At 35.9% G+C, this 24,723-nt stretch overlaps 1 protein-coding gene across 2 annotated transcripts in view; it reads left to right on the forward strand.

Annotated features, from left to right (window-relative positions):
- The window catches only part of LOC123684989 (brain tumor protein), a 140,881-nt gene that overhangs the window by 88,595 nt on the left and 27,563 nt on the right, over positions 1-24,723 (forward strand). The window contains exon 1 of one of the 2 annotated variants that reach the window (XM_045624534.1): positions 22,834-23,640. The exons of the other annotated variant lie outside the window; for it this stretch is intronic. The gene's annotated coding sequence lies outside the window, so the exon portion shown is untranslated. Of the gene's footprint in view, positions 1-22,833; positions 23,641-24,723 lie in introns of those variants that run through there. 2 annotated transcript variants of the gene reach the window in all.

The raw sequence follows: 24,723 nt of genomic DNA on the forward strand, positions 1-24,723 counted from the left end.
CACAAATGTTGGAAAAAGTCATCGAAAATTGGACGTCCAGATGGACTACATCCGAGCCAGCCGTGGCGGTCATATGCCAGAAATCATATTTAAAATGTAATGTCACAAGATTATCTTGCGGATAAATAAAATTCATGTCAATCGAATAATCCATCGTTGTTTTATTGCAATTTAAAGTTCTATAGTTCTAAGAAAAAAAAACACCCTTTAGATGAATCCGTGACAGGAGAGTTCCGAGTACCAACATATAATAATGAAATATATTCATGAAATCTGTGTGAAACTGATAATTCCCGCATGATTTTGTTCTACAAGGTAAAGCAGAATGAACGGATTTTCCACAGAATTAAGGAAATTATATTCTAAAATTAACTTCGAAACGGCGAGCAATATTGATTTTATTTTGTCGTCTAGTGTACATATTCTTTTGAAAGTTATGTTTATTCGATTATGCGGAAATGAATGAACTTGATCACAAAATTTTCAATTGTTACCATAATTCTAAAGAATATTCATACAATAATAATTTACTTTGGCCCTTTCTGCATGATTTTAGATTTTCAATCTATTATCCCCAATTACACACAATAATAAACACAGAATAATGAAATTTTGAGCATTCAACGCTTTGATTGTACTAAATCCAATATTATTTACCGCTTGTTTCTATCCCAATTAGTTTTGGAGTTATGAAGTTTTCAATTTCTCCTCTTGTAACCTAAAGAGTTATACGCAACTGCAGTACTCTGGCTGTTACAGGTTCAATTCCGACCAGTGTGAATATTTTTTTCTTATTGCTTTCCATTAAAAAACCTCTGTATTCGGAAGATAGACGCGAACAATAAACCATAGCGTAAAATATGCAGTATTTCTTCCTCCGTTATTGGAACAATCAATTAACCGCCACATTTAGTCGCAAAGAGCGGCCTATTACTCTCGAAAAACATCTTTCAGAGGAAGAATAATGCGGGCTGTTCATAAAATCGATGAAAAGAGCGATCCCGCACCGTCGGTGGCGGGTTCACGGGCGACGTGGAAACGGAAATTATTTCAGTCTTGCTCTCCGCGCCGAGAGCAATAATCCTTTGCGACAAATTCCGAGGGCTGGAAACTGCTCATTATGTTCCCATTCTTCGGCAGGAAACTTAATAGGTTCTCGAAGTCGTATTTCCGAGTGCCCTATCCAATTTTCGTGAAGAATAAACGCAACGGAACACCGTATCCATACAGCCCTCCTAATGACTCGTTTGCGAGCCGTGTAACTGAATTCTTACGTTGCGCTATTGCCGGGACGCGTGTTTCGAAAACGCTGCGCGCAATTTATGGCGCGTATACAGAGCTCGGAGTAATAATCATAGATAATAATAATAATAAAGGGTGTTTTATTAGACCTATAGAACTTTAAATTGCAATGAGAGAACGATGGATTATTCGATTGACATGAATTTTATTTATCCGCAAGATAATCTTGTGGCATTACATTTTAAATATGATTTCTGGCATATGACCGCCACGGCTGGCTCGGATGTAGTCCAATCTGGACGTCCAATTTTCGATGACTTTTTCCAACATTTGTGGCCGTATATCAGCAATAACACGGCGAATGTTGTCTTCCAAATGGTCAAGGGTTTGTGGCTTATCCGCATAGACCAATGACTTTGCATAGCCCCACAGAAAGTAGTCTAGCGGTGTTAAATCACAAGATCTTGGAGGCCAATTCACTGGTCCAAAACGTGAAATTAGGCGGTCACCAAACGTGTCTTTCAATAAATCGATTGTGGCATGGGCTGTGTGACATGTTGCGCCGTCTTGTTGGAACCACAGCTCCTGGACATCATGGTTGTTCAATTCAGGAATGAAAAAGTCAGTAATTATGGCTCTATACCGATCACCATTGACTGTAACGTTCTGGCCATCATCGTTTTCGAAGAAGTACGGACTAATGATTCCACCAGCCCATAAAGCGCACCAAACAGTCAGTTTTTCTGGATGTAACGGTGTTTCGACATACACTTGAGGATTAGCTTCACTACAAATGCGGCAGTTTTGTTGTTGACGTAGCTATTCAACCAGAAGTGCGCTTCATCGCTAAACAAAATAAAATGGATGTAGTGCGCGATACGTATTCCGCACAGAACCATCATTTTCGAAATGAAATTGCACTATTTGCAAGCATTGTTCAGGCGCGAGTCTATTCATAATGAATTGCCAAACCAAACTGAGAATAAATCACTTGACAGCTGTTGAATCGGTCGTCATCTTGAACAGTAATGCCAACTTAAAGTTATATACCTCGAAAAAAATACCCTTTAGTTACACTCACAACGCAATATCTCACAAGCTAATGGTCGGACTGCTGTCAAATTTTGACACGTATCGTTTGAAGGTTGGTACTAACTAAAAATCATATGGATTTAATCTCGGATTTTATACTATGCATCGGACCGGGGACTTTCCAATAGGCCTAATATCTGCTAAAAAAATTCAACAATTTTCTAGTAATCTTCAAGAAAATCCAAATTATCATGAAGATCCCGTTAGTACGCTGTCATGAACAAATTAATAATAAGTTTTGGTAATTATCAACCCATTCTGGAGCGAAGATTAATAAAGATTCGATAAACTGGTATAATTATCAAAAAAGTAACATTACAAGAAACACCCTGTATCTCAACAACGAAGCGTTTGAGGGCCAACGTCTAAAGAACTTTTTTATCTTAAAATTATCCAAAAAATCTCTCGATTCACTTTATACCCCCAATTTCGGAACACCCTGTATCCCGTATAGCTATTCGCGTGTTACATAAGAACGGTGTTAAAATACGCGTCTTCCAGCGTAATCGCATTCTTTCGTTACACGTCAACCGCACACACAACACCGGAGGAGAATAATCCCACTTCTTGCACTTTCCGTTTCTTCGTCATCTCCGATTACAGGTTCGCCACCCGCAGTTTGAGTTTCCTTTCGTGAATAAGTTTCACGTCGTCGAAACCGGAAACAAGGTCCGATTGTCAATTTCGAAGCCACCCGATCATCCCCACCACCGTCAGCCCGGAATCCGTTCAAGTAATTGTTTCCTATTTCGCTCGAAGAATTCCGCACGAAACAGCGATCGATCATCCTTCCAGTCGATTCGAGGAAATTCGTCTTCGATACGCGCGTATTGAAACTGACGATCAGCGGAGATTTCAAGGCTGAAATGCATTTGTGCGTTTCCAGGCAACCAGGGTCTACTAGACAGATCGGAACGCTTGGTCTTCAACATATAAAAGCTGGAAGTTTCTAAAGGGTGTTTTTTTAGAGCTATATAACTCTAAATTGCAATAAAACAACGATGGATTATTCGATTGACATGAATTTTATTTATCCGCAAGATAATCTTGTGGCATTACATTTTAAATATGATTTCTGGCATATGACCGCCACGGCTGGCTCGGATGTAGTCCAATCTGGACGTCCAATTTTCGATGACTTTTTCCAACATTTGTGGCCGTATATCGGCAATAACAGGGCGAATGTTGTCTTCCAAATGGTCAAGGGTTTGTGGCTTATCCGCATAGACCAATGACTTTACATAGCCCCACAGAAAGTAGTCTAGCGGTGTTAAATCACAAGATCTTGGAGGCAAATTCACAGGTCCAAAACGTGAAATTAGGCGGTCACCAAACGTGTCTTTCAATAAATCGATTGTGGCACGAGCTGTGTGACATGTTGCGCCGTCTTGTTGGAACCATAGCTCCTGGACATCGTGGTTGTTCAACTCAGGATTGAAAAAGTTAGTAATCATGGCCCTATACCGATCACCATTGACTGTAACTTTCTGGCCATCATCGTTTTTGAAGAAGTACGGACCAATGATTCCACCAGCCCATAAAGCGCACCAAACAGTCAGTTTTTCTGGATGTAACGGTGTTTCGACATACACTTGAGGATTAGCTTCACTCCAAATGCGGCAGTTTTGTTTGTTGACGTAGCCATTCAACCAGAAGTGCGCTTCATCGCTAAACAAAATAAAATTGCACTATTCGCAAGCGTTGTTCAGGCGTGCCGTAAGATAGGTCCAAATGTTATGCGCGCTGAGGAATAGATAAATTTGTATCTTACTTACACTTTCACTTAAAGCAACAATATTATCAGTCAAGCGATGATATATGGACTTCAAGATCTCAACAACATATCTAGTCCAATACGTTTTTTTCCTCGAACGATTCCAATCGCTTTTTATTGCAAATAACAAACTAATAGGCGTCTTATTTAGCGTTGCGTGGCAACAGACAAATGAGTTTCCGCCTTAATTATTCCCCGTTTCGCCCGCGGTGAGAAATCCGCGTGGAACAGTTGACGATCGATCATTCTTCTCGTCGATTACTGTTCAAAACAAGAATTTCCTCCTCGGGGCGCGCGTATTGAAACGACTGATCGCTAAGATTAATCCGCGATTACTTGACGTTTATTACGTTAGAGGGGGTAAACGCGCGAGACTGACTCGACAAGGGAAAACGTTGGCAGATTATCAATCGGATCCGAGGCGGAGGACCAGGGAAAGTTTTAAGTTCATCACGCTGAGATTTTCGGGGTTGAATAATGGAAAACGTCAGGTTCGGTAATTAAATATGTCAAGAAGGAACCTGCAACGAATTTATTCTTAATGGGAAAGTTTCTACCTATATGCGAATAAAGTAGTAACCTCTCAGAATGGAACTTTAAACATTTTTGATACATCCGTTCCTATAAATTACTAATAATACCTCATTTTCTTTATAAGAGACTTGCGCAATAGTAACCATAGGAACTATTCAAATATTGAATTGACTCGATCTTCATTGGATGGAAACTCTTTTCAACTTCAACTAGAATTTCTCTTGGTAATTAGCACTGATTTTATTAATATAATCTAACATTTCTTAACATTGTTGTGAACTATAGTACATATATTGTCATGATTGAATAAATGACATAATCTACTGAACACAAATGACATAAGAAATATCAATAAATAATACAGTGTTGCTATTATAACCATTTTGAATTGCATATTTTCTATTGGAGAACGCTAATCTTACTATTGCGATTCTTTTCGAACAACCAAAACCAATTTCTGTTACGAATGGAATGAATACACAAAATCAGATTAGGAAGATCGACAACAAAGCAAAGAGTTGACAACAAAAACTTTAAAAATTGCCCGGTTTTGAGTGCGTTTTCAAGGTGGTTACAGTTGGCAACTAGGTTTCGTCATCAGTGACGTCATGTAATTGATAAAATTAATATATGTACTTAAATGATTATTACTACAGGTAAACATTTAAATACCAATTCTAAAATAAATCAATGAAGTACTAAGGATGTTTTCAAATTGTGCAATCATCATAATAAGATTTATTGAATTTCTTTCAAAAGAATGTCATAGAATTCTATTATATTAGGTAACATATTTCAATATCGTCTAAAACGTACTTTATCAAAGGCATTTCTTATTTCTCGCATCAATTCATGTCCCCCTTCTTTCACACTCTTCAACAATAATTCCATAATATGAAGCAATAAAAGACTGCCCGCATCTTCAGTATACTGAAACTATAAAAGAAATAACTTCGTTTATCACACACACTACGTCAAAACGGTCGTTTCATTCTAACGGCCATATAATATCGTATATAAGAAGCGTCTTTGAATCATTATAGTCCCTACCACTCAATTTTTCATTTTCCATCTGAATTTTCTTTCCCCTATTACTACAGGATGTTTGAGTCCATCTTCGATATAATAGAAACAAGATCGCACTAACTGTTGAGTATATTTTTGGACAAAAAAGAAGAAAAACTTCAGAACTATATAGGTGCTCTCCAAGGGTAATTGATCGAAGTTTTTTTCATATTACTCTTTCGGTATATCTCAGAAATAAATTATTTCGCAGAACACGTGAGAAAAATATTATATCAACGCGAGAATTCTGGGAAAATCTAAGAAAAACCGACGTAGCCATCAATGTTGCAAAGATCCAGCCGCTAGAAACATTAGAATAAAATATGTGAGATATTTCATGATTAAATTTCCAGATATAGGGATTTCCACTCGTGGGACTCATATTTCGAGCGTGAAAATGCACCCTCAGAGACAGAGGGAAAGTTCTCAATTCACTCGGAATATTTGAGAGCAAGACGGCACGGCAAACTTCTTTGAAGTCATATCCTGTACTGAAAAGTTTGCTCTTTTTCTTGGTATGCAAATTGAATCACTGTGCGATGAAAAATTGAGATCTCAGAATAGATTTGCAAGGTTCACATTTTAATAAAAGGAATACTTCAAATATTGAGATATCAAAAATTGTGTCGAGAAAGTATTGATCGAAGAGATTGTCCAAATTCCCATTGAAAAATATTCGAAAAGATACACCCAGAATAAAGATTCGATAGAGTGAACTTCTCATCAGGATAAAATACCTATAGACGCATCAATGAACGAGCGCTCAAAACGTCCTGTTCCAAGTACCTAAGTGCTTTTTCCTCGAATTTTTTACACTCATGTATACTAAAGCCTGTAACTGGAAGAGCACTCTGGAAAACTCATTCCATCTAACAGGAATCGGTTTAATATCACTTCCTGGAAAAGTTTTTTCCGATGTCTATTTTCAATGGTGGAGTGGATCTGGCAGTAACTATTAAGTGGCTTCATAGGTGGTCTTTTTGTCATTGGCACATATAATGGCATCCACGTACTCAATACACATTCTGTTGTCGGTGAATTTGGACTGTTTTATTGAATCATTGTCCTGATGTGAATTTGCTGCTAATGAATAATATTTTTGAGATGTGAAGATAGATAGATCTATGGAATAATTAATTTTAAGACTCAAAAACGATGAATAAAAGTATAATTTATTCATAGACAGCAGCAAATTTAGATACAAACTTAAAGTTACAATCTTTACTGAAAAAAACATTTAAACGTTGAGACAGAATTGGTTCTGTCTGTTAACGATGTTAACAATACTTTTGAAAAAAAAATAAAGAAAAGAATTAAATTGTGGAAAATTTCATTTGATGTTCTGTGCATAATCAAATCATCATGCGTGGTCTTTATAAATGATCTTATCAACGCAGTTGATTCTGTAATATTCTCATTTTACCGCTTCATATGCGTACTGTTCATATTTGCGAATTCAGCCACAGAATTTATATCCCCAGCGTATGGCAAGCGTAACATTACTTTCTTTGTTTGCATAAGAAATAATGAATGATCCTGAATGTTTAATTCGTAGTGAGCGGCAAACAATAATCCATAGCCAACTTTGTTGGTACTCGAAGAGCGAATAAAGTAGAATTTTACTAGTTGGGCCCGTAACTTATTGAGTGAAAGGTTAGGTTTCGTGCTTTTCTTTCTCATTCGTGGATTGTTTTGCATGACTTGAGCTTAGGGATTCATCAAGCCAAGTAGCTCGACATTTTAACCAACTACTTGACTTGAAAATCAAGCTCGTGAAAAATTACATACTGTAACTTGGCTTTTGGCTTGATTTTAGATATTTTTTGCTTTACTTGATATCAAGCTACTTGATATTACTTGAGCTTGATATGCACGCGTCGCACGGCATATATTTCTGCAATCTCGTGCGCGCTTAGACTAAATCGAGGATTGAATAAGGAGATTCCTCGAGCGCCGAGAGACTGAAGCATTAGCCAGTGTGACTTTATTAGTAATTTTCTTACATTTCTATGAAATTTATTGGTAGATTTTGGTAGTTTTAGAAATATTTAGAAACTGCTCTAACAGTTATAAAAACCCGCAATAGGTTAGGCGACAAATCTAAAGATGTCTCATCTGTCTTAAATCCTGGATGAAAAATTATGAGATAAAACTAAGCCTGGAGGTTTCTCAATATTAAGAAACTTAATTTTTTTATTTTGTTACGGTTTATAGTGATTTAATTTATGTTCCTATTTCAAAAAAGTTGTTATTTTCGGTTCTTTCAAACAATAAGTTTGATAAAGTGTTTTCTGCAAGGTTCCTTCTCCTTTCATAATTTCCTTATTGATGTGCCACAACACAATAGAACTGTCAAAAATGAAGTAGCCTGATATGATTCAAGTACTCGATAAATAAATACTTGACTTGACTTGAGATTGAAAAATTACTACTTGACTTGAAACCAAGCCTAGCCGTGAATCCCTAAACTTGAGCTATCGAATCGTTACAACCTACAGGGTTTTCAGGGATCCCAAATAAAAGGATTCCTCGTTTTCGGTCAGCTGTTTTTCATATTTCCAGATGAAAGCTTTCAGCAAGGTCCTTTTCGGTATTTCCAGGCAGGAAGAAAATCTATTTATAACACTTGTATAGGCAGCTCTCAATCGGACTAGTTCGAATAGGCGTCATTAGCATTGAAATATTGCTGTGATTGCAATGAAAATGTTCGTTAACCCTCGATTTTCTCCGTAAGCGGATTTCTCGGAGTTTATTTCGAATAATACACTTCTCGGATTCGCTCGGAAATAAGAAGGATCGTGGATTTATCTGGATGACAGAATTAACGTGTTTGAAAAGGAAACAGATTACGTAAAGATAATCGAATTTTTTCTATTTGTCGTTTCTTCCGCTCGAGATAAGGAAAACTCCAATGGTCAATATATATCTACTTCCTGTAGACCTTGGTTCGATTATATCGAGTGGAACGTTATATTTTTCTCTGCGTATAGGTAATATTGTAGCCGTTTCCGAGGTTAGGTTGTACCACGTGACCGATCGTGTTTCCTATACGTTAATATATTCGCGAAAGGTAGTTTTTCCAGGTTTTTCACGTCTAATGTATGTGTGTGTTGAATGAATTTCTGTTGTGGTCATGAAGCGTGATTTGAGAAATAGGACATGCGCTATCGTCTATCAGCGTGTGTAGTTGCACTATCTGACTCTTGACAATACAAGAATTAGTATGTCGAAATTGTGAAGTGCGTGATTTGAATATATTTTCCAGGCTACTAACAAAAAGTAGTAAAATAATATACCTATCTGTGAACCACTAGTATCTTACTTGTGATAGTTTGTGGTGGGTATTCAATTTTGCGATAGAAATACGTAGGTATTTCATAATATGTGACATGTTGAGTATTATATATCAAATAACAGTCTACAACAGTAATCACCAACTATAGAAATTAAACTCATTAGATGCTAATAGTCAACGAACATCACAAACAGTAAGTAATGTTAAAAGAATTTGCCAGAGGGTTTTTCAATAATTTTACTAAAAAAATTTAGAAAAGGGTGTTTTTTTTAAAGCTATAGAACTTTAAATTGCAATAAACAACGGTGGATTATTCGATTGACATGAATTTTATTTACCCGCAAGATAATCTTGTGGCATTACATTTTAAATATGATTTCTGGCATATGACCGCCACGGCTGGCTCGGATGTAGTCCAATCTGGACGTCCAATTTTCGATGATTTTTCCAACATTTGTGGCCGTATATCGGCAATAACACGGCGAATGTTGTCTTCCAAATGGTCAAGGGTTTGTGGCTTATCCGCATAGACCAATGACTTTACATAGCCCCACCGAAAGTAGTCTAGCGGTGTTAAATCACAAGATCTTGGAGGTCAATTCACAAGTCCAAAACGTGAAATTAGGCGGTCACAAAACGTGTCTTTCAATAAATCGATTGTGGCACGAGCTGTGTGACATGTTGCGCCGTCTTGTTGGAACCACAGCTCCTGGACATCATGGTTGTTCAATTCAGGAATGAAAAAGTTAGTAATCATGGCTCTATACCGATCACCATTGACTGTAACGTTCTGGCCATCATCGTTTCTGAAGAAGTACGGACCAATAATTCCACCAGCCCATAAAGCGCACCAAACAGTCAGTTTTTCTGGATGAAACGGTGTTTCGAGGGTTAGCTTCACTCCAAATGCTGCAGTTTTGTTTGTTGACGTGGCCATTCAACCAGAAGTGCGCTTCATCGCTAATCGAAATAAAATGGACGTAGTGCGCGATACGTATTCCGCACAGAACCATTATTTTCGAAATGAAATTGCACTATTTGCAAGCGTCGTTCAGGCGTGAGTCTATTCATGATGAATTGCCAAACCAAACTGAGAATAAATCACTTGACAGCTGTTAAATCGGTCGCCATCTTGAACAGTAATGCCAGCTTAAAGTTATATACCTCGAAAAAAAAAACACCCTATATATCTCATTTAATTCTTGTTCTTCAAATCTCTTTTTGACCGGTGCTTCTCCAGAATGTTTGTTGAATCCAAATTGTTTCATTCATTTTCTCAGCATGTAGCAACCTAATTGTCGAATCCACCACCGATCTAAAACGTTCATAATCTTGACACTCACAAAAAAATTCAATGTTTATGACAGCTGTAGATGACGACAGAACCTACGTCAGCACGTCTGGAACATGTGTCCCAATAAATTGAAAGAGTCTCTAGAAAAGCTGTAATGAATTCTCCATTGGAGCCCGTATCCCTATTAACTGCATTAAAAGAAAAGCAGCGATGTAATTTTGGAGCTCTTTCGCTCTTGTTTTCATGTAATTAGTTCGCGAAATTTCGTATGTAGATTTTTCTGAACGATAATATTCTGTTTCAATTATCTATGATCCACGATTCCTCCTCAATTTTCATTTGAAAAATATCATTCAGCTGTCCCAAGATAGCATTCAAGCTATGAAAAACGTTCATTTTCATATGAATGTTTTTCGTGAGAAGTTTATTATCTTTAATTTAACTGCGGAAAATTTGAGCTGTTGGGACGAATGAGTGATATGAAGAATCGAAACTGTGTGCGTCGCTCGAAAGCAACTGAGAATATTGCTGCTGTAGCTTTTAGCCCAGGTTTGTCGATCTTGGAAATTTGGTCTTTTACAGGCGACATTTTACCGTATTTTGCATCAAGACTTAGGTCTTAGGCTTTCAGAATTCAGTTAACACAAGAACTCAAGCCGGTCGTTCACCAGCAACGTCATATTTTCGCTGATTGGATCCTTGAAATGCATCAAAATGATCTTGATTTTCATCGAAAAATCATCTTGAGTTATAAGGCCTATTTTTACCTTGGAGGCTATACGTTAATAAGTAGAATTGTCGCATTTTGGGATCGGAAAACCAAGAATGATTGTTGAAAAGCCTCTCCATCCTCAACGTTTCACTGTTTGGTGCAGTTTTTGGGCTGGCGGTGTTATCGGACCTCACTTAGAGGAAAATGAGGCTAGTGCAACTGTTGTTATGAATGTATAGCGCTACCGAACTATGATTGATGATTTTTCGATCGAAATTGGAAGATATTGTTGTAGAAGACGTTTATTTTTGATAAGACGTCGCTACATATCTACATATATCAGTGAACATATATCAGTGAACACAAATTCAACAAGAAGGTCAGGGATCTACTGCTACAGGAAACAATATATAAAGTGGAAGAATTCTTGAACTTGCAACTCTAACTGTGCTCCATGAATTGTATTATTGTATATATTATTGTTTTTATTATTGTATTTATGATCTTTATTATTACGTAGCGTTATAATTTATATTGTAACTAACTTTTACAGACAAACCGTGTAATCAATTGACGAGAAATATTTATGGTGTAATTCTTTTGGTGCATTCATAAATAAATATTATTATTATTACATGCTACACAAGCAACAATTGCAATTTTGCAAGGAAAGTTTCCCGACCTTGTTCTTTCGCAAAGATGTAATCACCATTGGCCACCGAGATCTTGTGATTTAGCACATTCAGACTTTTTTCTTTGGGACCACGTGAAAGTTCTATGCAAATGCTTTACAATCAATTCGTGAAGTTATCGAGGACATACAGCCGAAAATGTTCAAATTGGCCATGGAAAATTTCATGAAGAAAAAGATATGGTGCTGAAATCCTAAGTGGTTTCCAAGAGAACAGTGGTTGATGTCAAATCGGCGATTTCAAGAATTTTCAATAAAATTTCCAAAGCTTAGAAAGATGAACCTACGTATTGTATCTTGAATTCGAATCCTAACTCCCAAAAAAAAGTAAGACTTCTTTTCTAACGGCCACCATCAATCTATTTTATCCGATTACTTTTTATCTTGTTATTTTCGACGTACCCTTGTATCTAACGTTCAGCCGTGTTTTCTTCCGGTCATTTATCAATTCTTAAACACTTTATTCCGACACAATATCGTATAATTCTTCTGAATTGAATCTGATAAATCGTTCTTCCTCACCCTCTGACGTTTCAATATCGATTCATCTCACGGGACTCGAACCCCGAACGCCCGGAATCATGAATTTTACATCGGTTAAGGTTATCCGAAGTTTATTAATAACTGAAATTATTCCGATTCGATCTTGTTTACGTTTGCGGAGGAACGAGACGAGATTCTGTATATTGGGTTCGACAAATATTTACACAGCGAAGGCAAGATCCGAATTACCAAAACGTCAAGAACGGATTTCGAAGATCTGAGGCATCCAGAGGCGAATCAAAAGCGTTCTTTGAGATGGAATCGGATTAATGAGATACATTGTTCGGTCCTTCCGGATGATTACGTTGCAACTTTGTGCGATAAATTGTCAGAGATCGTTCCCTCAACAGAAAGCTATATTACAATGTCTGTAATTTTCGAATTTTGAGTCTGGCAAGCGGAAAGCAATGGTAAACTTTCCTGCAGGCATATCTTGTACGAAAAAGTTTTATTTGTTTCTAGGAATGCAAATACACTGCGCAAAAAAATTAACGCACATTCTGAAAATCTCAATTTTAATGAATATTTCCCTCCTGTCAAAAATTCTATGTATCTGGAGAACAATTATCGAAAATTACAGCGATAATTGCATTGTAGGAAGCGAAACTGCACTGCGATAATTGTTCTGTTCATAGATGCTTAGTTTCTATGCATCTTACACAGTTCGAAGCTATGGCAATTCTATTCTAAATCAGTTTGACAGGTAATGTAACAGTTTATTCGGGAAATATTCCCCCGAATTACACTCGTGCATCAAAATTACCGGATAATTTCGCATTCCAGCGTGTTTTCTTTGAAAAACTACATTCGGTCATTTTCATTTTTGGAGAAAGAGCCCTCCACCTTCGGTGTCGGGCTCTTTCTCCAAAAATGAAAATGAACTCATGCAGTTTTTATGACAACACGCTGTCATGCAAAATTATCGGTAATTTTGATGCACTTGTGCAATTACTTACGAAAATTAACTCTACACAGTTGTAGAAAGTAAAATTACAAGGTTCAGGTTGAGAGTTTTCCAATAAGAGGTTTCTTGCAAGCTTCGCCAATTTCATCTTTAAGATGACTTCATCTTTCACGTGGCCTCAAAGAAAATAGTCTGAAGGTGTTAAATCACAAGATCTTACAATTTCATTGCGTTTTTGAAGCGTGTATCTTAGTAAACCTTTATAATTAAGAAGAAGAGGAGCTTAATTTTTGTGTAATCTCTCATTCAATGCCCTAAAAGCGTTCTGCGCTCGCTTTTACCAGTTGCGGTTATTATTACGCCATTATTTCACAATATCACCCTGTATCAGATCGTAACGTTCGGGGCTTGATAAATGTTTCCTCCTGGTGCAATAAATAAAGTCAGATTCTGTATCCACAATGCATTAATTATATTCGCTACGTGTCTTATAAATCTCATTTATCCGTTTTATGCAATATTCAACTCGTAAAGAGCGACCTGATTAAATTCAAACATTCGTAAAATTTCTAATCCTACAATAATTAATGTTTCTGTAGATTGATATATGTGCGAGATATTTTGCATTTTTCCGAAATGCATTCATGATATTATTTGTAAACATATCACTAACGAATGGTTGAATTATTTTGAATCAGTTTTATGCATTATCGGCCGGAAATTCTGCCATAACTTGTAAAATAAAATGGTGCCGGAATATCTCAGTTCCACACAGATTTCATGGTTATATTTCATTATTATGTGTTGGTTCTCGGAACTCCTTGTCACGAATTTGTCCATTATCTGTCAAATTTGTGATACGAAAAGCAGTATGCTGAATTCACAAAACGATATTCATGGAAATATTCCATTAATTTCAATGAAAATTCAGTGAATTAGAGAATTGTATTTAATTATTGTACATCCAACTATTTTCCAAGTAAAACCATGCTCAAATAATTTCGATAGTTGAATCAATTAAATCCATAGGTCTCGCGATATAACGTATGAATAAATTTCATCATTCTGTCTAGTAGGCCGTCCCGTCCCATTCTCTATTAAATTAACAAATGTTTGTTTGACGTATTCGAAACTTTCTGGTTATCATCAACGCTGCCATAAATAACCATTCTTCATCCAATGAACCTACCGAAAACATTCCTCTTACAAATAAATCAAAATCGGGTTTTGTATATTGTCGTTAAGTCACCATCAACATATCTCTGTTTATTTGTTCAAATTACTACTACACTAATTTCCCGAGTCTATTTATAGAGATCTCAGATACGAACAAAGGTTTTTCGTTAACATCGTTATATATTAGGGTTGAGAGATATATTTGAAACACAACCATATGGAGGAATTTTTAGTATCAGCCCTATTCGAATTTTTCGTGTTCTGGTTCAAAATTTTTATTAATATAGGTAGCTCTGGAACGATCTAGCTTCAGATAATCCATTTTGTACACTTGTTGATGGAGAATATGAAAACCTAAAAATTAATTCCACAATATGTGCATCTAGGTACAAACATATTTCGAACAACTCGACTGGAAAGGAGGATATTAAAACTATCTAAAAATAAACATCATCTGACGGGATGAGTCTAGCATATGCAGATAGCAGTGGGATGAACAAGGAAGCGTTTTGTGCCACACCCATTGTTAGTGTCTTTTTTGAAGTGTTGACATATTTAGGAGACTGTGTCACTCGAGTGTTTTATACTGGTAAAATACCATGTCAACCAAGCCTATATGATGGTTTTTCATGAACGAAATTTGGAGGAATGTCCTACTATTTTAATATTTATAGAATAAATATTTTATCAGCCCCGTTCTGGTTAAATTTAAAAGCAATCAAGTTTTTTTAAAGAAATAAAAGTACATCTATTACTTCTAGGTATGATAAAACTTCTCCAGCTCAAATTAAAATAGGTCTTATTTTTCCACCTAAGCAACACAATCAATTGCTAGTATCGGGTGTTTTTTTTTCGAGGTATATAACTTTAAGTTGGCATTGCTGTTCGAGATGGCGACCGATTTAACAGCTGTCAAGTGATTTATTCTCAGTTTGGTTTGGCAATTCATCATGAATTGACTCACGACTGAACAACGCTTGCAAATAGTGCAATTTTATTTCGAAAATAATGGTTCTGTGCGGAATATGTATCGCGCACTACGTCCATTTTATTTTGTTTAGCGATGAAGCGCACTTCTGGTTGAATGGCTACGTCAACAAACAAAAATGCCGCATTTGGAGTGAAGCTAATCCTCAAGTGTATGTCGAAACACCGTTACATCAAGAAAAACTGACTGTTTGGTGCGCTTTATGGGCTGGTGGAATCATTGGTCCGTACTTCTTCAAAAACGATGATGGACAGAACATTACAGTCAATGGTGATCGGTATAGAGCCATGATTACTAATTTTTTCATTCCTGAATTGAACAACCATGATGTGTAGGAGCTGTGGTTCCAACAAGACGGCGCAACATGTCACACAGCTCGTGCTACAATCGATTTATTGAAAGACACGTTTGGTGACCGCCTAATTTCACGTTTTGGACCTGTGAATTGGCCTCCAAGATCTTGTGATTTAACACCGCTGGACTATTTTCTGTGGAGCTATGTAAAGTCATGTGTCTATGCGGATAAGCCACAAACCCTTGACCATTTGGAAGACAACATTCGCCGTGTTATTGCCGATATACGGCCACAAATGTTGGAAAAAGTCATCGAGAATTGGACGTCCAGATTGGACTACATCCGAGCCAGCCGTGGCGGTCATATGCCAGAAATCATATTTAAAATGTAATGCCACAAGATTATCTTGCGGATAAATTGTTGCCATTTAAAGTTCTATAGCTCTAAAAAAACACCCTTTACCTCCAATTTAGGAACACCCTGTATATGTTCACCTTCGTTAGGGCAAACGTAACGTCAACTTCAGATAAAACTGACCTTTTGTTCTAATGAAACGTTTCACGTCTGACTGAAAAATGCAATTAAAGATCGAAAACCCTAGACAATATGAGACAACTACCTCGAATTACGTAGAAAGAGGGAGCTTTTCGAGTGGAACCGAGAACAATTACAGGAAAGAAAAACGCTTATCCCAGATAATTTGATATTCGAATAAAAGACGAGCTGTATACGAAGGGCATCCGCCCTCATGTGGTTAGAAGAGCTGGTTTGAAACAGAGAGAAATCAATGGGCATAAAAGTTATTCGATATGGCCGTCTTCTTTTATCTTTAACGTTACAAGTCTTATCCCTGATCCGACCGAACAAGTTTGCCCTTTTGCCTTGTGCTCTGCAGCCTCTATCAGAAAAGATAAGATCAGTGGCGTAGCGACAAATTAATAGAGAAGAAAAACATTCTTTCTCGAAACTGCCAACGTTACATATTCTACGTTGAATTTGAGATTCATAAATCGATGAGTTTCGATGAAGTACGGAGATAAAGACTTTATTTGGAAGTGTTTGTTACTCTTCAGATGGATACCTAATGGTATTTAATATTTTGATATTTTCGACCTATAATACCAGTTGATTCAGCAATTTCTTATTTTCCTGGAAAAATTCAGTAATTATTGTAAAGGGTGTTTTTTTTTAGAGCTATAGAACTTCAAATTGCAATAAAACAACGATGGATTATTCGAGCATACACTAAAATACGGAACGTGCGAACCAATCAGAATAAAGCTGCGCCATGGTCAAAGAAAGAGATAGTAGTATTGTCTTGTCTCTTTCTTTTCGTACCGTACTGTGGTTTTCTATGCTCCCGTATGTCATAATTTATGCCGCCTTTTTCATTTTGCTGAGTAACGAAACCTATAATTGGTAGTTTGTTCTTTCCTTCACAAGCTCCCTGAACCATGCAATTCAAATAAATATTATCAAAACGAAGTTCTTTTCATACCTGCCCATTGTAATGTAAAATTAAATTTCGATGAAAATTTACGTCAGTTTTTTGTTCCTAATATAGCCAGGAACTTAACATTTGAAGGTATCAAATATTATCATAACTATTTTCATTAAACATGACAAAAAAGCCAAATGTTCTTGGAGGTTTGAATAAAAATTACCTGATACATTTTCTTCATTTTGATACAACATAAATCTAATAATGAAGGTAACTAATGGTTTGGCAAGTGAATTGCCAGTAAAAATTTTGCATATCGATTATCGACATCTACAGAAAATATATATCACAAGAATAATACTTGATTTGTAGAATTTTCAAAGAAGTGTTGGACTGAAAATTCACTTCGTCTCATGTTTCTTTATATCTACCGTTCCTTTATCAATTTCACTTGTTCAAGCTAATTTTCCTAGATCTCAGGTTTATCGAATCCATACCCATATGATAGAGAGATAGACCTCTAAACAAACTTTCCAGTATGAAGTGTCTGGGATATATAAGCATATCTAGTCTAGTTAATAAGAGTACTGTTAATAAGTAATTAAGAAAAACCCCTGTTAATGTATTTTCTTTCACAGTTAACATAGATAATCTATATCTTTCAGTGTAACTGGCAATTCACTCACCTGCCTCTCAGTTAAACTGATGTATTAATCATCGAAACCAAGAAAACTTACCAGGTATATATTGCTTTTAAATTTAATATTTATGACACGTCTATTTGCAAATGAAATTAAGGATTTCCCAAATAATCTAATCAGTATTCAAATTGCGATTTATTAATTTTTTGAAATTGTTCGTAGATACCACTCAATCATTCACATATTATCGTTCATTCATTAATTTCTTTTCATTAGAAGAATTCGTTGCTGGAAAGTCGTGGATACCTTTACACAAGTTATTATCTGGATGCTATATTCATAGTTCCCATTTTTTAATTCTCAAAAGCACTAGCGAAAATACGAGCGTCTTTTCATTCATTAATAATCTAATAAAAATAATATCTTCTTTGACAGCCGAACTTCATGTAAACAAAACCAACACAGAATACTGTCCTGATATCGCTTTCTCTACACGTCAGCTCCTTTGGAGTATGACGTAGGGTGAGAAAATTGACAAAGCGCATGCTTTCTTTTGATTGGTCGAACTTTTCGCACGGTCCGTATTTTAGTGTATGCTTTGATTGACATGAATTTTATTTATGCGCAAGATAATCTTGTGGCATTACATTTTAAATATGATTTCTGGCATATGACCGCCACGGCTGCCTCGGATGTAGTCCAAACTGGACGTCCAATTTTCGATGACTTTTTCCAACATTTGTGGCCGTATATCGGCAATAACACGGCGAATGTTGTCTTCCAAATGGTCAAGGGTTTGTGGCTTATCCGCATTAGACCAATGACTTGACATAGCCCCACAGAAAGTAGTCTAGCGGTGTTAAATCACAAGATCTTGGAGGCCAATTCACAGGTCCAAAACGTGAAATTAGGCGGTCACCAAACGTGTCTTTCTGTAAATCGATTGTGGCACGAGCTGTGTGACATGTTGCGCCGTCTTGTTGGAACCACAGCTCCTGGACATCATGGTTGTTCAATTCAGGAATGAAAAGTTAGTAATCATGGCTCTATACCGATCACCATTGACTGTAACGTTCTGGCCTTCATCGTTTTTGAAGTAGTACGGACCAATGATTCCACCAGCCCATAAAGCGCACCAAACAGTCAGTTTTTCTGAATGTCACGTTGAATATTCTACGTCGGATTTGAGATTCATAAAAATTTCTTCCAACTACGAAGATAACGTCTATTTTTGGAAGTGTTTGTTACTCTCCAGATGGATGCCAAGTGGTATTTATGATTTTAACATTTTCCACCTATCTACAAAATTGCAACTTCTATATTTTCCTAAAAAAATTCATTGATTATTGTATAATATATTTTTCCTCAATTATAATTTGTCAGAAATTTTCAGAATAAGTGGAAGGCTTTTCCTATTTCTAAATATGTGGTTCACTTTTTTTTCGGGAGCCATTTTCCACTTATTCGGCTCAGATTATCGAATCTAAATAACCAATGAAATTTAAATTTTGGTGGCCACAATAAAATACCATAGAAACCAGAGAATAAAAGCAACAAATGCCATTCTGTTCTGTCCAAGCCAATTCAAATGTATTCGATCAATTTCTATTCAATATTGTGAACAGGATAATTGGAAAACCGCTAAAAAAATAGTAGTGAACTCTATATTCGGAAAAATAGTAGAAAAGAAGAGGATTGGAAAAATATAATGCATTCCATTGAAAAAAATGTGTTTTATATGTTAGCCTCAGGGTGCCTCAATTCCCGCTACGCCCCTGGGTAAGATAGGGGCTGCTTATCGATGTTCTTTCGAATATTGTTGTTAAATTTTTCAGAGCTAGGTGATGTGAAATAAGAAAATGGCATACGCTCGCTGCACTGAGCGTTACTGGGAATAGATGGAAACTGCTTTCATGGAATCGGATATAGAATCAATGTTCATCGGACTGTAAATCGGATACATGAATTTTAAAGGTGCAAAATGGAACACGAAGTCGAAAAATACTTGAGCATTGTATAAACGCTGAAAGTTTTTGTGTGCAATGTATTTTCCAATTTTCTTCTTGAATTTTTACCGTCTATTTTCTTTAGTTCTTATTAGGGATATACTACTTGGCTTGATATTCAAGTTCGTATTCAAGCTACTTGAGCTCGATCGAAATGGCTGTTTTAAAATGATCAGGAACACAAAACACAACATTTTGAATACCTTCAAGATTTGAACTTTCCCTGAAAATTTCAATATTCTAGGTTCTTTCGAAAATTATTTCTTATACGAAATAATCAATATTTTTCTTGGTAAAAATAAAAGAGGGATAGTCGATGTATAATATACAGGGTGTTTCCTAAACATGCGGCAAAAATTCAGGGGGTTGTTCCTTGGACTATTCTAAGAATATTTTGTTCTTTGATGATTTTTGAAAAACCTATTTGTTTCGAAGATATAGGGGAAACAAAATTTCAGATAATAACATTTTATTATGAAAAATTACATGAAAATTCAACTCAACCTACAAAAACTGTTGAAAATGACCACCTCTAGCCAGCATACAAGCATCCAATCTTCTCCTCATTGACTGCCGAACCCTTTCAAAAACACCAGGATCATTTCTTATTAAGTTACACCCAGGAAACGAATTCAAATGAAAACCGTGTTTAATCTGTATTCCTTTACCATCTGCACTTATCAATTTTTAGTCAAAAAACTGGCGGTTTTTAGTAATTGGAATGTTGTTAAACAAATTTAAAAATAAATTGTACCTACTTAGTAAACACATTTTAGTACGCATTTTTATTTAAACTATTAATAATTTTAAAAATATGAAAAATGTTGTTCGCCCTGTATCTTCGAAACAAAGAGGTTTTTCAAAAATCATCCAAGGACAAAACATGCTTAAAATAGTCCAAGGAACAACCCCCTGAATTTTTGCCGCATGTTTAGGAAACACCCTGTATAACTTATGAATTTTACATTTTATTTGCGAATCTACCGAAGGTTTTAAGATGAAAAAATGTTGACTCTCCAAATTTCCAATAATGAAATGCATTTCAGACTATACTGACGACCTTGATTGCATGTTTGTCAGTCTGTGTGTCAGCAAATACTGATAACAGCCTCGAATCCACAATTTTCAACAGATTTACATGAATTTTTTTGTGTTTTTCTGGTAATCTTGGTGTTCTAGGGACTTGAAATGTTTATACGGAAATTCCGATTGATACATAACTAGGAAGCATTGTGCCACACCCAAACGACAGTACCAACAACCCATAAACATTGTATCGCATTTCAAAACGGCCATCAATAAATAGTAATTGCACTCTTGGCCGTTCAATTATAAAGTTGCGACATAATCGCAATTGTATTTCGATATTTCACAAGCATATACACGCTTCAATATTCACAACGGAATTCAAAATCTGTCCGATATATTTTATATTTATGGAATAAATGCGTAGTGTGGGCGTGATCATTCTGACGCTTTATCACAGTTACCGGCTGTGTTGATCTTATTATTCAGTCGACCTGAAATTCTGATAGAAACGAGTTATCCGCGATATGTGTGTTTTAAGATTTGAACTCATTTTTGTTGTTAGTCATGTTTTTATTGTGAAATTTCCGTCATACATCGTCTGATTGGGATTTGGATAGGAGAAACGTGAACATAAGGGAAGTTGTCTTAATATCTATGCTATTGCTATAGGGTTTTTGCCAACAATCATGAAATTAACTCAGAAATGAATGTAATATTTCTAATGAGATTTTATTGAAATCAAAAGATGAAAGATACCATGGTTTGATTATAAAAAAATCAATGACAATTGGCGAAAGAACTGGAAATTTACAATTTTAATTGTGTTATCACATATTTGCTTATGCAGGGTGTTTCTAAATTGGAGGTACAAATGCTTTGGAGTTACAAAAAGCGTCTACGGACCCATATCCATAGGATTTTTTTCTTAAAATCAACCAAGGAATCTTTCGTTTTCCTTTGTACACTGCACAAAAAAATTAACGCACATTATGGAAATCTCAAATTTATTCTACAACTGAAGGTGTTCTCAATGATAATTATTTTTATCAGAATTATGCATGCATATGTTATCCACTTTCAACGTTTTTCTTCAATACAGATGTTTTTTCCCAGCAGGAATAAAAAAAGATGAGATTATCAGATTTTGAATGTATTGGCTCCATTCTGAAATCAGTTGTTCTCGATCAATTCTAGTGATCAATAGTTTTTCTTTCGTTTGATTTTCTGCACTCGATCGCTATGCAACGCGAAACACGCAGTTTGACCCAAGAGGAATCTGCCCAAGCGGTAGTTTTGCGAGAAGAAGGGTGGACATACACAAGAATTGCAGAAAGGTTTGGAGTTTCCCATACAAGTGTGTCAGAATGTTGCAGCGATTCAGGGAGACAGGTAGGATGTCCGAAGACCAGGACAAGGTAGACCACGGGTAACAACTGCTATTCAAGAACGTTACTTGAGAGTTTCTTCGTTGAGACAACGGTTTGCAACCGCTCGCCTCCTTCAAAATCAGCTTGAGCAAACTCATGGGGTGCAAATTAGCACTCAGACAATAAGAAATCGCCTCAGAGAATATGATTTAAGGCCTCGTGTCGCGGCAAGAGGCCAAGCTCTTACCCCAGCCCATCGAAGGGCGCGTTTGAAGAGGTTGAAGTCTCTCGAATGGAATGGCCAGCAAAAAGTCCAGATCTCAATCCGATTGAGCAGGTTTGGGACAACCTCAATAGAAGGCTGAGAAGTTCAGAAAATCATCCAGCTACTCTTAATGACTTAGGAATCCAACTCAGAGAAATCTGGGAAGGATTAGATCAGAACATTTTAAGATCACTCATTTTGAGTATGAACCGTCGTTGCCGAGCTGTAATTAACGCAAGGGGTGGAAATACCAAGTATTAAATCACTTATCAGCATTCCAGTATTTTGGAAATTGTTTATTTCTCTTCTTTCACATAAGATTCGGTGAAATCCTGAATTTTTCTTCCATTTAATGTGTCTTGTTTCGTTCAAAACCTTCCCGAGGGAACATAAAAAATAAGTTATAAAGTCAATGTAGAGTTAACTTTCATTAAAATTGAGATTTTCAGAATGTGCGTTAAGTTTTTTGCGCAGTGTATCTCTAATTTAGGAACATTTATATTGTGTGAGACAATTTTTTTATTTCAACCAGAAAGTTTACGTACTAAATGTTGACAATTTATTTCCATGAATAACAATTCGAAAAACAACCTGTATACGAAAGATGCAGGTTTTAAAAGGAGATACTTATCATCTTGGAAATCTTCAGAGAAAACAAGAACCGATTGTAACAAACAAGCGCCCAATGTCTTCACCAATGTAAGCAGACGTTTAATGAAAACATAAAATCAATTCTCAAGTATACTGAAAGTTTTAAGAATATTATAAACCGGCTGTGTTATATGGCCTGAGCTGAACAACATAAATAACACAAGCCCTCCAGAATCCAGATCTACCCGCATAATTATAACAGATGTGTGTAAACCTGAGAGCTTTTGACAAGTGGCTGGTAACTTCCTATACCTACTGCTTCTTGAATAACGAAAGCTTTATAAGGTCTTTGAGAAAAATCCGACACGAAAAAGTATGCCCTGAAGATTTGGTCCACTTATCTCTGCTCGGTTTTCAAAACGTGTTGGAAATCAATCTCCTAAAGCTTTTGGCTATTATTTCATAACCTCAAGAATAAATGTTTGAATAATCTTCGTTAAATACTCATTCAAGGCTTTCAGGAATTATCTCCCTGAGTTATTTCGTGACCTAACATTTATATTATACAATATTATCAAGCTTAGTCCTATTGGATATAACTTGAAGTTTTGTTCATTTTCAAGGATTATCAATAACTGATTTTTTTTTTATTTCAGGTGAGTTTCGATGAGAACCAGCCTGCCAATATTTTGTTGGTAAGATTTCAAATATCAATTAATATTGATATGAATCCTTTGTGTATTTAGTAATCAATATATTCCACCCAGAGAAAAAATTTGATAATATAATAGACAGTTTGACATTATAAGAAATATCGCCCCATTTATTGATATAATAATAATAATAACATATATTCATCATCGAAGTTTACATATACATGAATTAAACAAAAAAAACTCCCTCAAATTAAACTATCGATTTATATGAGGGACTAATGACATGAATATACAAAAAATAGAGAAAACCAAGTGAAATGGTTTTCTGTGAGTAAAATCACACATAGACTTTTGAGAACGATATTCGTTAATATAATAAAAAAATATGAAGACGAAAAAAGCTATAACTTATAAATTAATTCATCCCTATTATCAAACACTTTATTTTAGAGACACAGGGACCAGGGTGTTTCTTGTAATCCCACTTTTTTATGATATACCAGTTCATCGAATCTTAATCAATCTTCGTTACAGATTGGGTAAATTAGTACCAAATCATATAATTATTTTTTTCGTCGAAGCTTACTGACTGTATCTTCATAATAATTTGGATGTTCTTGAAGAAACTATAGAATTTTTTGAAATTTGTGTTCTCGAAATCAGTAGCAGATACGACAAAACTACAAGAAACAAGTTTAATACTGAACCAAAAATTCCCAGAAACTGCCAGGAGTCCACCAAAAAAAAAAAAAAGTTCTGGTAGGAGAAGCGGGCACTCTTCCAGAAAAATATCACCCTGTAGATTTGCATTCAAAATAAGCATATCACATGATGAAAACTCTAAATTGGAATATCTATGTTATATTTGAGTTGAGTATCTCGAAAACAAAGCATTTGCGCGCCCATGATAATAGGACTTTTTTTTCTTGAAAGATCTGAGGAATCTGTCATTTTTGTTTTTACCTCCAATTCAGGAACACCTTGTTTTTAGGTATGCAGTTTTTGGCCTCCAAAGGCGCAATACTTGAAAGCTCCTGACGCATTATCAATGCGTTTTTCAAATAAGTCGAGATAATATTCGGTGAAATAAGTTTATTGAGCCAATTTGTAAAATTTGCGATG

Source organism: Harmonia axyridis, chromosome 7, assembly GCF_914767665.1.
Source record: "Harmonia axyridis chromosome 7, icHarAxyr1.1, whole genome shotgun sequence".
NCBI lineage: Eukaryota > Metazoa > Arthropoda > Insecta > Coleoptera > Coccinellidae > Harmonia > Harmonia axyridis.